The 12388-nt window shown below is 45.1% G+C and overlaps 1 pseudogene; it reads right to left on the reverse strand.

Moving 5' to 3' along the window:
- Positions 1–11166: 11166 nt before the first annotated feature.
- On the reverse strand, positions 11167–11245 carry LOC144689023 (small nucleolar RNA U3; annotated as a pseudogene).
- Between the last annotated feature and the right edge of the window lie 1143 nt (positions 11246–12388).

Consider the following 12388-nt stretch of genomic DNA (forward strand, 5'->3'; position numbering starts at 1 on the left):
TGCTCCAGCAGAACGCCTAGTTTCTGCTTGATATGCGCTTGGACCTGCACTCCACCCCTCTAGCCATGGGTAAGCGTCTGCAGTGGCTATGAGAGGAGGACAGGACATCACAACCTCCCTCCAGGTACCCTTTCTCAAGGAGTCAGGGAGGTCACCCTCGGGCACCCAAATGGAGGAGGTGTCAGGCAGACACTCTGGGATCACCCACCCAGGACACTCCAAGGGTTTCCCAATCTCCTTTGCCTGTAACCCCATCAGCTCCAGCTGCTCAGGTCGAGAAGTTTGCAGCTGCCCCTGAACAGGAGACCCAAAGCAGGTCAGGGCCCTCCAGGCCTCGGACCTCAATAGGATGCCTGCCAAAGGCATCACAGACGACAGGGCATAGTAGTCATCAGGCTGCCTCCACCTCTACTGCGGATGTTGGGGAAGCACCTAGATGTAGCGGCAGAGTTAGGAAAATTAAGAAGTTTTGATTTAACACTGGTGGCATTGTACATAGTTTTGGCACTTCTAAACATATGCTAGCTTGCGCTGATTGGAAGTCTCCTGGACTCATTCTTCCTGCTAGTTGTTTAAATGGTGGTGTGCACTCCATGCCTACCAGGGGGGACCAAGGGTGGGTCTTCCTTCCCCTAATACATGACTGCACATGGAGACATCGCTATTGGATAAGGGTGATGACTGGCAAAAGAAAAAGACTACCCACTCACACAATTACGCTTGCCTCCAAAACTCTCAAGACTCTATGCAGAGACTTTGTCATAATGGAAAGACTAACCACATGATCCCATGTCAGGCAGGTCCATTCCCCAAGGAGGATGGAGGTTTGCAGTTGCGAGTTGATTGCCATTCACCAGCATGCCCCTTGTAGGCATCCCCCTCCCTCCCTCTTTTCCTCCCTAACTCAGATTGTACAGCAGCTCAATACCTTGCTGGGATCTCATTGTAATGAGAACCCTCTGGGACAGACCTGCTGCCATGTGGCCTTCACTAGACGGTGAGGATTTTCAAATCAAAAAGCTCTCATACAGTCTCTACATGATTATTAGGGTTTCCCATTAGTTGTCCAGCTGTGCTGGCCTTCAGATCCACCCACCCGAGAAGACCCTCCCCCACCTCGATGTTTTGAAGTTGGACATCAAGGGCCTTGGTTTGAACTGCCTCTGTCTCAAGGCGGTGCATGTCTCATATCAGACTGTCTCCATCACTATTTACCCTTCTCCTGTCACCCGCCAATTTCCCCCGATCACCATCATCGACACCATTCCCCCCCCACCCATTTCACCCTCAGCAACCACTGAGCCTCCCCCCATCATCCTGAACCCTATCACAGTCAACCTTGACATGCCTTCTCTCCTCACTGAGCCCACACCAATCACCGTGTCTATGTCCACCCTGATCCTCCCAACTTCCGTAATCTGTGCAACCATTCTTATCCACCTCAATGACCCTCCTGATGAAAACTATACCCACCATACCCAACCCTGACCCTACCACCCGACCACATCCCAGCTTGCCCTCTCACACTCACCACCCCCACCCTATCATCAGCACCCTCAAATCTCCCTGCAGGATTCCAATGTTGGCTAAACCAACCCCTTCCTCTGAAACACTCTGGGCTCACTATCCCCCCCCACCTTCACCCTCATGCCTTACTTTCCCACTCCCTCCATCCCCTGCTCTTTGGCTCCTTCAAACACCTACTTTGTGTCTTAGCGCGCACCATTCCTCCGGTCAGCTCCAGTGGTGCAGGCAGCGCTGACTGTAAGATAAGCACTCTAAAATTCTCCTTCGCCACCTATGTGCAGCCGGGTAATGGAATGGTGTAAATTCACGCTGGTGGGTCGGAAAATTTGATGGGGGTGCATGATTCCGGTCTGTTGGTATTTTAGTAAGCATGGATGGAATCCAAAATGGGTTCCCACGAAGCTTCAGTGGGAAAGCTGACCCGATATCAACCTGCCATGAATGTCAGGAGAGGAAGATCCTGACTTCATAGCCTGACATTGGGAAATTGATTATTTTACCTCCCGCCCATATCTTCTGTTCTACCACCACCCCGCCCCCCACCCCCCACTCCCCACCCCCACCACAAATCCTAATGATGGCGGGAGGGGACGTTTCCACCGTTTAAAGCAAATGCAATCCGTGTGCCTTTTTGCAGTAGGTATGCTCCCAGACCTTTCTGTGAGGCCTCGATCTCCAGGGTAGTTGTCTCCCTAGGATCGTATAATTGCAATGTCGATGTTTCTGATAATGACTGTTTCAGTGCTTTGAAGAGGTGTTGGAGGTCTTCGTGCCACAGGAAAGACACAACATTTCTCAATAATTCTCCGAGCAATAATGATTTTTGAGCAAATTTGGGAATGTATAGGAAAGAGACCTAGGCATCATTGAAGATCATCCCTATCTTAAGGAGCCAACATGGCTTTAATATCCTCCATTTTACTTGGCTGCCAGCACCAACTGATCTGCTGAATGTTGATGATGCATTTCAGACTGTTAAACATTAATCCTTCATTATGTGCCGCCTGCATCAATGAGTGTGGATTATGGTCACGTTCTTTCTTTCTTCTTCCCACAACAGCAACGTTATTGGTGATACAGATGCATCCTGGCGCATTGAAATTGGGAATGTATGGGGACAAGAAAAGAGACCTAGCTATCTTTGAAGATGATCCTTACACACTTAATTGAGCTGCACCAGTCTGTGTGCCCTTGTACTCTTCTTTTATTCTGTCTTTCTCTGTTTTGTCTAGTTTGATCTTCAGTTTGTCTTGTAACACTTTGGATGGCGCGATGGTGTCTATGTTTTCTATGAGATTGACAGAGTGAAACATATGCCCACTGCTCTTCATTTCACCGTGCGCATCATCATCATTTTCTGGTTTGTTAATCATCTCATGTATATGTTTCTGACAGGATACTGAATGGTCATTCTTATTGCTGGATGTACTCATTGTGTACAGTCTATTTGGATCAGTGTATAGCTCTTTGCAGCTGCATCAGCCTTTGCTCTAGTGCATTGGCACTAACAATGGGCCTTTCTACCATATGCCTTGTAGAATTGATGAAAAGCTGGGTATTTCATTGGTACATGTAGAAGGCTACACCTTCTACATGTCTTGCTAGGTTTGGGTGTTCTGTGAGCACGTTAACAATTAGGGTTGTACTTAGGATGTGTAATCTTTGTTGACTCGTGAGGATCACCTCATATTTACATCCATCCTTGAGTAGTTCCCTGATGCTATGCGTTTTGGCTTGTCTAGCAGATCATTCTAGAATGTTTCCAGAATGTGATCACCAACTCAACAATTCTGTCTGCTAGCTCTGCATTTGAAAAATCACAGTATGTATGTACCCTTTTCTCTGCATCTGTTGACAAAGTGGCCTATGTATTCTGTGGGCTGTTGTCAAAATGACATTAACTCTAGCCAATGAATTAATCTGATTCTGAACTGGTCTTCCAATGTAGACCATAGCTTTTGGGGATCCTTTAACTCTTCTGCTATTAATCCTGATGTTTTCAGCCTGTGTAGATCTTCATTCCCAATTACATTTTATGACCTGCTTGTTTGATCCAGACACAGCTGAATCAAGAAACCAAAGCTGTGTACGTTGTTTAAATATTTTCAATTTGGATAGTAGGTCAGCTGCATCCCAATTTAAACTGGGGAATTTTATGGACATTCTGACAATATCCCTTTGACTTACCTTCTCCTATTGTACTTGTGATGAGTATCGCTGTAGTGCTTTTGTGTACTTTTCCAAAGCTCCTCCCATCATAGTCTAAACCTTCTCTGCTCTGATTTTTCGGACTTTTTTTCATTGACTCTCCCACGCTCACTATCAATCCAGCTCACACCCTGGTCACTTGCCTTTCCTGACTGAGATAACCTGGTGCTGGTCCTCTTGACACATTGTCCCATTGAACTGACAGGCTGTGAGCTGTAACCTCATCACAAGGGATCTATCTGCTTACCAGCTTTTTATTGGAGCATATGTCTTCCATGCTTTTCTCCGTAGTCAACATGCTGTGGTTTCAACATTCTCTCTAATGCTGCAGCTTTGTTGCAGCCTGACCAAAATATCGAGGGTCGTCTCCTGTCATGTAGCATGATCTAAGACTGTTCATCATGTCGTACATATACTGAATCTTGCTGAGCACCATGTTGTTTAGAAGAAACCACTGCTTCACACCATGTCATGATTTAAAGCATGAATCGCTCACAAGGGATTGTGTAAACATGTTGTGGGCTCATTTATTGAGACTAGGTACATGGGAACATTTATATGGAGGCATAAAGCTTTAAGATATATCAACAGCAGTGCTGCCTGTTTATGCTCTGTTTAAAAGCAAAAGCAAACTAAAACTGAAACATATATTGTACTTGCTTCTAGTGATGTCATGCTGCAATCCCTTAGAGACATATTACAACAAATACCAGGGTGTTAAATGCTGCCTCCCATTCGCCTTTGACCGGTAGTGAAGTGTGGTAGTTCATTGAACTATCATTCATTGGACTGTTAGTGAACAATAGCACAAGCTATAGTACCATGTATTACATAGGATTACACAGAATTTTACAGCATAGAATCAAGCCATTTGCTCCAATAGCATTTGCCACAATCACGCCTATGATTCTGTCAGACTTGTGCAATATGCTTGTGAGTGAATTTATACATGTTACAAGCAGTGGAAGTCGAATGACTGCTTGGTGGCTTCACTGTTCACTACTCGCAGTTTCCTATTGTCCAGTTGATTCATTAACACATTAACCTGTGAGTATTCACTTTGATCACAAACTTCTAATGAGAGTTCTAATCAAATATTTTCTGAAATTTAAAAAAAAAATCACATCACCTACCATGTGAAGGAGATTCCAATAAATCTGTTAGGTTTGAACTGATATTCATGAAAATCATACTGACCTGAACCCACTAGCACTGAACTCCTGGTGGGTTATGTCAGCAAACTTTGGCCAAGAAGGGCAGAAAACAAGGTAATGGGTGCGGTGGGGGTAGAGCCACTGTCAATTCACTAGAAAGCTCTTTCTGTCCAAAGGCATTTCTGGCATTTTCTACCAATAAAAAATGACTTGGGGTGCATATTGTGCTTGCCCAAATATAGAGGGCTGAGAGAAACATATCACACATCAAATTCTGCATAATTTTAGACCTTGCAATATGTTGTGTCCATGGATCTATGGCAGCCAATGTTGTGCAGGGTTCTAGGGGAGGACATAACATTTGACAGGACATATTGGTAGTGTAATCGATGCAAAATGGCCTAGATTAGAAATACTCACTGAATTGTTGGCTTTTTAACTTTCTTTGGAGCACAGGCCTACTTGCACAGCAATACGTCACTGCAGCAAATTCCCTTAACCTGTATCAGTGCTCGGTGTCCCGCTGGTGCCATAAATGGTGTCTCTTGCTTTAGCCTTAGGAAATTGGCCTGTGTGGAGGTGCAATCAAAGGCACTTAGAAGCCCTATGCTGTTGATGATCCAGGCAATTGTGGCAGAGAAGGAATTTGGTTCTATGATGTCATATAATCAGTTGTTACTAAATGTTTTGTAAGACCCAGCCTCCTATGTGATCCCTTCTAAAACACATTGGCTGGACTTTCAGGCAGGCATCAGGGTCCTGATGTCAGGCCCACTTGGGGGTCCCAGGCCCACCCATGTCGTCAGTGCGTTTGCCAGCGCAGCCTTATGATAGGCGGCCTCCTACTTAACTGCCTCTGCATTCGCTGTCCTTTCAAGGATGTTGAGTAGGATCCCAATGCTGCAGGCTCAGTCAGAGGGCCCACAGCAATATCAGGCCAGCAGCCCCAATGGGAGAGGTGGGCACTGCAAAGGTAGGCAAGCTGACACAAGGATGCCTTACCATGGAGGCACCCTCAACTGCCTGCATTAAAGTTATAAATTGGTTGGAGGGGATTGAGTTGGAGGGGGTTGGGTTGGAGGGGAAACCCCTTCACATTTTGGCAGATAAGACTGTACTCTTTCATCCCCATGGCCCCATAATTTTTGTATGGAGCCTCTGGCTCTGATAGCTTGACTGAGCTGACTGCCTCCGTACTCGAAGGTGGTGGGTACAGGGGCACTCTAACATAGGTAAAGTACCAGCACTGATACAAAACAGCCCCTAACTGGAGCCTTAATCTCCATGGAGCAGGCAGCTGACCCAGTTTGCAGTTTATCCCTGGGAAGGCCCCCAGTGGCAACAAAGCATCAGAGAGTCATGCTGAGGTAAAATCCCCCCTCGCACCCCCTTCCACCCCTTGCTATTTTCCCAGCCTCAATGCTTCCAACCCTCTCTCCACAGTGCCTGGAGAATCCAATCCAGTGCATCAAAATGTAATGCTGTCTTCACTTGAAAAGAAAGTATTATTATATCTGGAAGATCGCCATCATTACTTCAAATTAGGTCAGGGTAGTTCAAGTGATTGAGAATTAATACATTGACTTTCCCTGAAGAACTTGCTCAAATAATTACAGACAATGTTTTCCCTTTTGTCCCATACACCAGGGTTGCCAAGCATATTGAAGTTCAAGAGCCATGGAAAGAAAATTGAACAGAGTTACAGGTGCTCAGGGGCCTTTCCATTAGCTCAGGCCTGGAAAAGCAAAGCCAAAGGTAGCCCTCTGAATCTTTGGCTGTACAGAGGTCAGCCCATCAATGTACTGTGTAAGAGCCATATAGGATCATGCAACAATTCAGTGCAGAAGGAGGCTATTTGAACCATCATGCCTGGCTGCCTTTTTGAAAGAACTGTTCAATTAGTTGCATTCTTCATTTAAGAGTAGTCCATGTCACAATATAGTACAGGTGTCTAAAATCAAAATACCTCGAGTGTGACTGACACCATAGATTCCTGTTGAATAGTTATGACAACAAGAATGCAGCTCTCAATTTTTTTATATTTTCATTAATCTCCAAAATTTATAATACCAACAATAAGTTAATAGTTTTTGAAAAATAAATATTTAAAAGTGATTATGATTTTTATATAAAAATAAGAAAAATAAATAATTTCTGTGAATAAGTATTAAAATACCATTACTAAAAGTAATATTGGCATGATCAGTGACATTTTCACTGTTGCCACAACAAAAATACACTTACATTGTATAAGGTACAATCAGGCATAGAGAACAATACAGCCTTTTTTTTTGGAATCTGTATTGTGCTTGGCTGTGCATGAATATAAGAACTCTGATATATGAGTATCAGTCAGAACCATTCAATACTTTCATTTTCCATGCTGAAGAGAAATAGAGATTTGCATACATATGTGGAAGCGAGAATAGAAATCAGACAAAAGGATCGCAGGGTCTTAATGTACAGCTCTTAAAAACTCTTTCAGAATTGGCTTCAATAATTTTCATCTGAGGACCTTTTTTCATTTCTAACCAATAAGGACTTCAAGCAATCTTCCTGAGTGTTGAATGAGCCGACCAGAAATCCATTTTCTTCAGCGGTAATCATGGATGGGAAGTAAGTCAGTTCACTTCGCTGTAACTGAGTCTGAAACGATTTAAGCTTATTTGTAAAAGTGAAAACACTGCAGCACTTCAGCTAACAACTTCATCTCTCCTTGCAATTGCATTTTTAATTTGCCCAGACTCAGACACCCATTTGCTGGGAAAGCCAAATTCTAAACTGACTGAGGGTTTGCTGAGGCAGGGTTAGTTTTGCCTTTTTCTGTCATGAACACTTTCACAGGATTCGGCAACTCAAAATATCAAGTGCAGCACAGTGAAGCGTGAGGTCAGAAGGGACATTTTCATCATTGAGTTCTTCAGTCAGATTTTCACTTGCCTGCGTTTCAGTGCTTGGTGTTCAACGTCATTCACAACTTCCAAAGTGATCGTCATGACTCACTTCACGCTTGCAGATTCAAAATTTGCTTTTGCAGTTAATTGCTAATTTGGCATAGGTAACTACAGTATCAATCTGTCAAACTCACTTCCACAGTAAAGGGACTCAAAAATCTACAGCCTTTCCAGTGGAATCTTGCCGTAACTGCGTAGGAATGTGACAAAAGGGACAGAAATTAAGCTGGGGCCTGGATACACCAGGTGCTGACTTTATGTCTGGGATTAGTTGACCCTTGCTAGTGGCTGTGTCTCATTCCAACCCTCACGGCCAGTGTTGTGAAAGGAGAGACGATGGGAACTGAACTCCCAACATCAGGCCATTCCACATCCTAGCTCTCAGGAATATGTGGCATGATTTGGGTTTTTGCGTCAGGACCCATGCGTTGGGGTCAAATGATGGCCTCAATCCAACATTATCGGGAACAGACACTCAGCGTTGATTTTCCCCAAATTAGCTAATTGGTGGCCAGAGGGCAAGTTCGCTGTCCAATTAAGGATGGTGGGTGGGCTTTTGAAGCTGGTGGAGTGAAAGGAGTGTCTCTGGCTCAGAAAGAGCTGCACAGTCTGCAGTTTAGATAAACGGGAGAGACAGTGCCTCCATTGTTCCGTGCAATTTTTAAAAAGGTTCAATGAAAAAAATGTCCTCAGAAGCAAGGCCACTATTGTGCAGGGGGTGTCCTTCCACGGGGTAGCCTGCAGCTACAGCTGTGGCCGAGCAGTCAGGGGACGGCCTGAAAGCTTGCCTGGGGCATTGACGACCTGGTCTGCCACCTGGACGTCGCCTCAATGTAGCTAACATAGTCCCTGACACCTTGGGGGCCCGCAAACCAAATGGAAAACTCCACTGGGCCTCTGGCTATAAGCTGTAATAAGGACTTAACAATCTCAATTGGCTAGTTGAGGCTTGCATGTGGGTAGCTCTTCCAAACTCCATCATGTAGAACCATAGAAAAGCTACAACACAAAAAGTGGTCATTCAGGCCACCGTGTCTGTGCTGGCCAAAGAAAGAGAGAAAAAAAAAATAGATGCTCATTTTTAACCCCACCTTCCAGCACCTGGTCCATAGCCTTGCAGGTTACAATGCTTCAGGTGCAGAGCCAGGTACCTTTTAAATGAGTTGAGCATTTCATCCTCAACCACCAATTTGGGCAGCAAATTCCTGACGTCCACCACCCTCTGGGAGAAATAGTTTTTTTCTCATGTCCCCTTTAATTCTTCTATCAATCACCTTAATTCTGTGCCCCCTGGTAATTGACCTCTCAGCTAGGGGAAACAGGTCTTCCCTATCTACCCTATCTAGGCCCCTCATAATTTTCTACAGGTCAATTAGGTCACCCCTCAGCCTCCTCTGTTCTAAGGAAAACAACCCCAGCCTATCCAATCTTTCCTCATAGCTGCAATTTTCATGCCCTGGCAACATTCTTGTAAATCACCTCTGGACTATCTCCAGAGCAATTCTGTCCTTTCTGTAATGTGGCGAACAAAAACGTACACAAAATTCCAGCTGTGGCTTAACCAGCATTTTATACAGTTTCATCATTACATACCTGATATCATCCTGGACACTACAGACTATCAACTACACGGTCAATTTTTGTGTCATTTGCAAATTTCCCAATCATGCCTCCCACATTTAAGTCCAAATCATTAATATATACATCAAACGGCAAGGGCCCCAACACTGAGTTCTGTGGAATGCCACTGGAAATCGCTTTCAATTTGCAAAAACATCCATCGACCATTACCCTATGTTTCCTGTCGCTGATCCAACTTTGGATCCAACTCGCCACCTTCCACTGTATCCCATAGGACCTGACTTTTCTGACCGGTCTGCCAAACAGGACATTGTCAATTTTTAAAAATTCATTTATGGGATGTGGGTGTTTCTGGCTAGGCCAGCATTTCTGGTCCATCACTAATTGCCCTTGAGAAGGTGGTGGTGAGCTGCCTTCTTGAACCGTTACATCCCTGTGGCATAGGTGTACCCACAGTGCTGTTTGGAAGGGAGTTCCAGGATATTGACCCAGCAACAGTGAAGGAACGGCAATATATTTCCAAGTCAGGTGGGGAGTGGCTTGGAGGGGAACTTGCAGGTGGTCCTACCCTTGTCCTTCTAGATGGTGGTGGTCGTGGGCTTGAAAGGTGCTGCTTAAGGAGCCTTGGTGATTTTCTGAAGGGCATCTTGTAGATGGGACACACTGCTGCTACTGTTCATTTGTGATGGAGCGAGTGAATGTTTGTGGAAGGGGTACCAAACGAGCGGGTTACTTTGTCCTGGACGTTGTCAAACTTCTTGAGTGTTGTGGAAGCTGCACTCATCCAGGCAAGTTGGGAGTATTCCATCACACTCCTGACTTGTGCAATGTAGGTGGTGGACAGGCTTTGGGGAGTCAGGAGATAAGTTACTCGCTGCAGGATTCGTAGTCTCTGACCTGCTCTTGTAGCCACAGTATTTATATGGTGAGTCCAGTTCAGTTTCTGGTCAATAGTAACCAACAGGATGTTGACAGTGGGGGATTCAGTGATGGCAATACCGTTGAACATCAAGGGGCGATAGTTAGATTCTTTCTTGTTGGAGATGGTCATTGCCTGGCATTTGTGTGGCACGAATGTTACTTGCTACTTGCCAGCCCAAGCCTGGATATTGTCCAGGTCTGCTGCATTTGGGCATGGACTGCTTCAGTATCTAAGGAGTCATAAATGGTGCTGAACATTGTGCAATCATCACCGAACATCCCCACCTCTGACCTTATGATGGAAGGAAGGTCATTGGTGATGTTATTGAAGATGGTTGGGCGAAGGACACTACCCTGAGGAACTCCTGCAGTAATGTCCTGGAACTGGGATGACTGACCTCCAACAACAAAAGCCATCTTCCTTTTTGTTAGGTATGACTCTAACCAACAGAAAATTCCCCCTGATTCCCATTGATTCCAGTTTTGCTAGGGCTCCTTGATGTCACACTCGGTCAAATGCTACCTTGATGTCAAGGGCAGTCATCCTCACCTCACCTCTGGAGTTCAGCTCTTTTGCCGATGCATAAGCCAAGGCTGTAATGACGTCAGGAGTTGAGTGCTCCTGGCGGAATCCAAACTGAGTGCCAGTGAGCAGGTTATTGCTAAGCAAGTGCCACTCAATAGCACTGTTGATGACCTCTTCCATCACTTTACAAATGATTGAGAGTAGACTGATTGAGTGGTAATTGGCTGGGTTGGATTTGTCCTGCTTTTTGTGGATAGGGCATACCTGGGCAATTTTTTACATTGCCAGATAGATGCTAGTGTTGTAGACCAACCTTTTTAGAACACATTTCTCAAGTAAAGAACTATAGAAATGATCCCTAAAAGTATAGTCTAGCTGCACTGGAACAGCTTAGCTAGGAGTGCAGCAAGTTCTGGAGCACAAGTCTTCGGTACTATTGCTGGAATATTGTCATGGCCCATAGTCTTTACAGTATCTAGTGCCTTCAGCCATTTCTTGATATCACATGGAGTGAATCGAATTGGCTGAAGGCTGGCATCTTTGATGCTGGGGACCTCTGAAGGAGGCCGAGATGGATCACCCACTCGGCACTTCTGGCTGAAGATTGTTGCGAATGCTTCAGCCTCGTCTTTTGCACTGCGGTGCTGGGCTCCTCCATCAGTGAGGATGGGGATATTTGTGCAGCCTCCTCCTCCAGTGAGTTGTTTAATTGTCCACCATCATTCACGACTGGATGTGGCAGGACTGCAGAGCTTAGATTTGATCCGTCAGTTGAGGAATCACTTAGCTCTGTCTCACTTGCTGCTTGTACTGTTTGGCATGCACATGGTCCTGTGTTATAGCGTCACCAGTTTCAGACATTTTTAGGTATGCCTGGTGCTGCTCCCTACACTCTTCATTGAACCAGGGTTGATCCCCTGGCTTGGTGGTAATAGGAGGTGGGGGATATGCCGGGCATGAGGTTACAGATTGTGGTTGAGTACAATTCTGCTGCTGTTGATGGCCCACAGTGCCTCATGGTTGCCCAGTCTTGAATTTCTAGATCTATTTGAAATCTATCCTATTTAGCACGATGAATTTTCATGCCTGCCTGCTTCTGTTTTCTCCCCAGTATGGGGGTGAAAATTCAGCCTGGGGTATCTCTGGTATGCCTAATGAGACCATGTTGCCAAATAGCATAAGTGAGACTCCACCAAATATTTAGACCTGGGCCTTGACCTGAACCCCAAAAGCATTTTCCATTATGTAAGTTCAGTCTTCGTCCTTGCAAACAATTTCCTAAGGTGCCAGGAGCTCCAGCTGCATTAGTGACTGAAAATTGCTACTTTTCCCTTTTCTTCATTCTCTGATGGGCACCCATAGTGGTATGGGTACCTAGCAGTCATATGTAAATGAATTGTCCTCCCACTTTGGTGGAGCAGATCCATGCATTTTTGGGTGCAGAATTCCAAGAGCCATTTTTGTCATTGGCCAGTGTGGAGATCTGGGAAACTAACCTGGCTGTCTCAGTATGTTCA

This window comes from Cetorhinus maximus, chromosome 1, assembly GCF_964194155.1.
Source record: "Cetorhinus maximus chromosome 1, sCetMax3.hap1.1, whole genome shotgun sequence".
In the NCBI taxonomy this organism is placed as follows: Eukaryota; Metazoa; Chordata; class Chondrichthyes; order Lamniformes; family Cetorhinidae; genus Cetorhinus; species Cetorhinus maximus.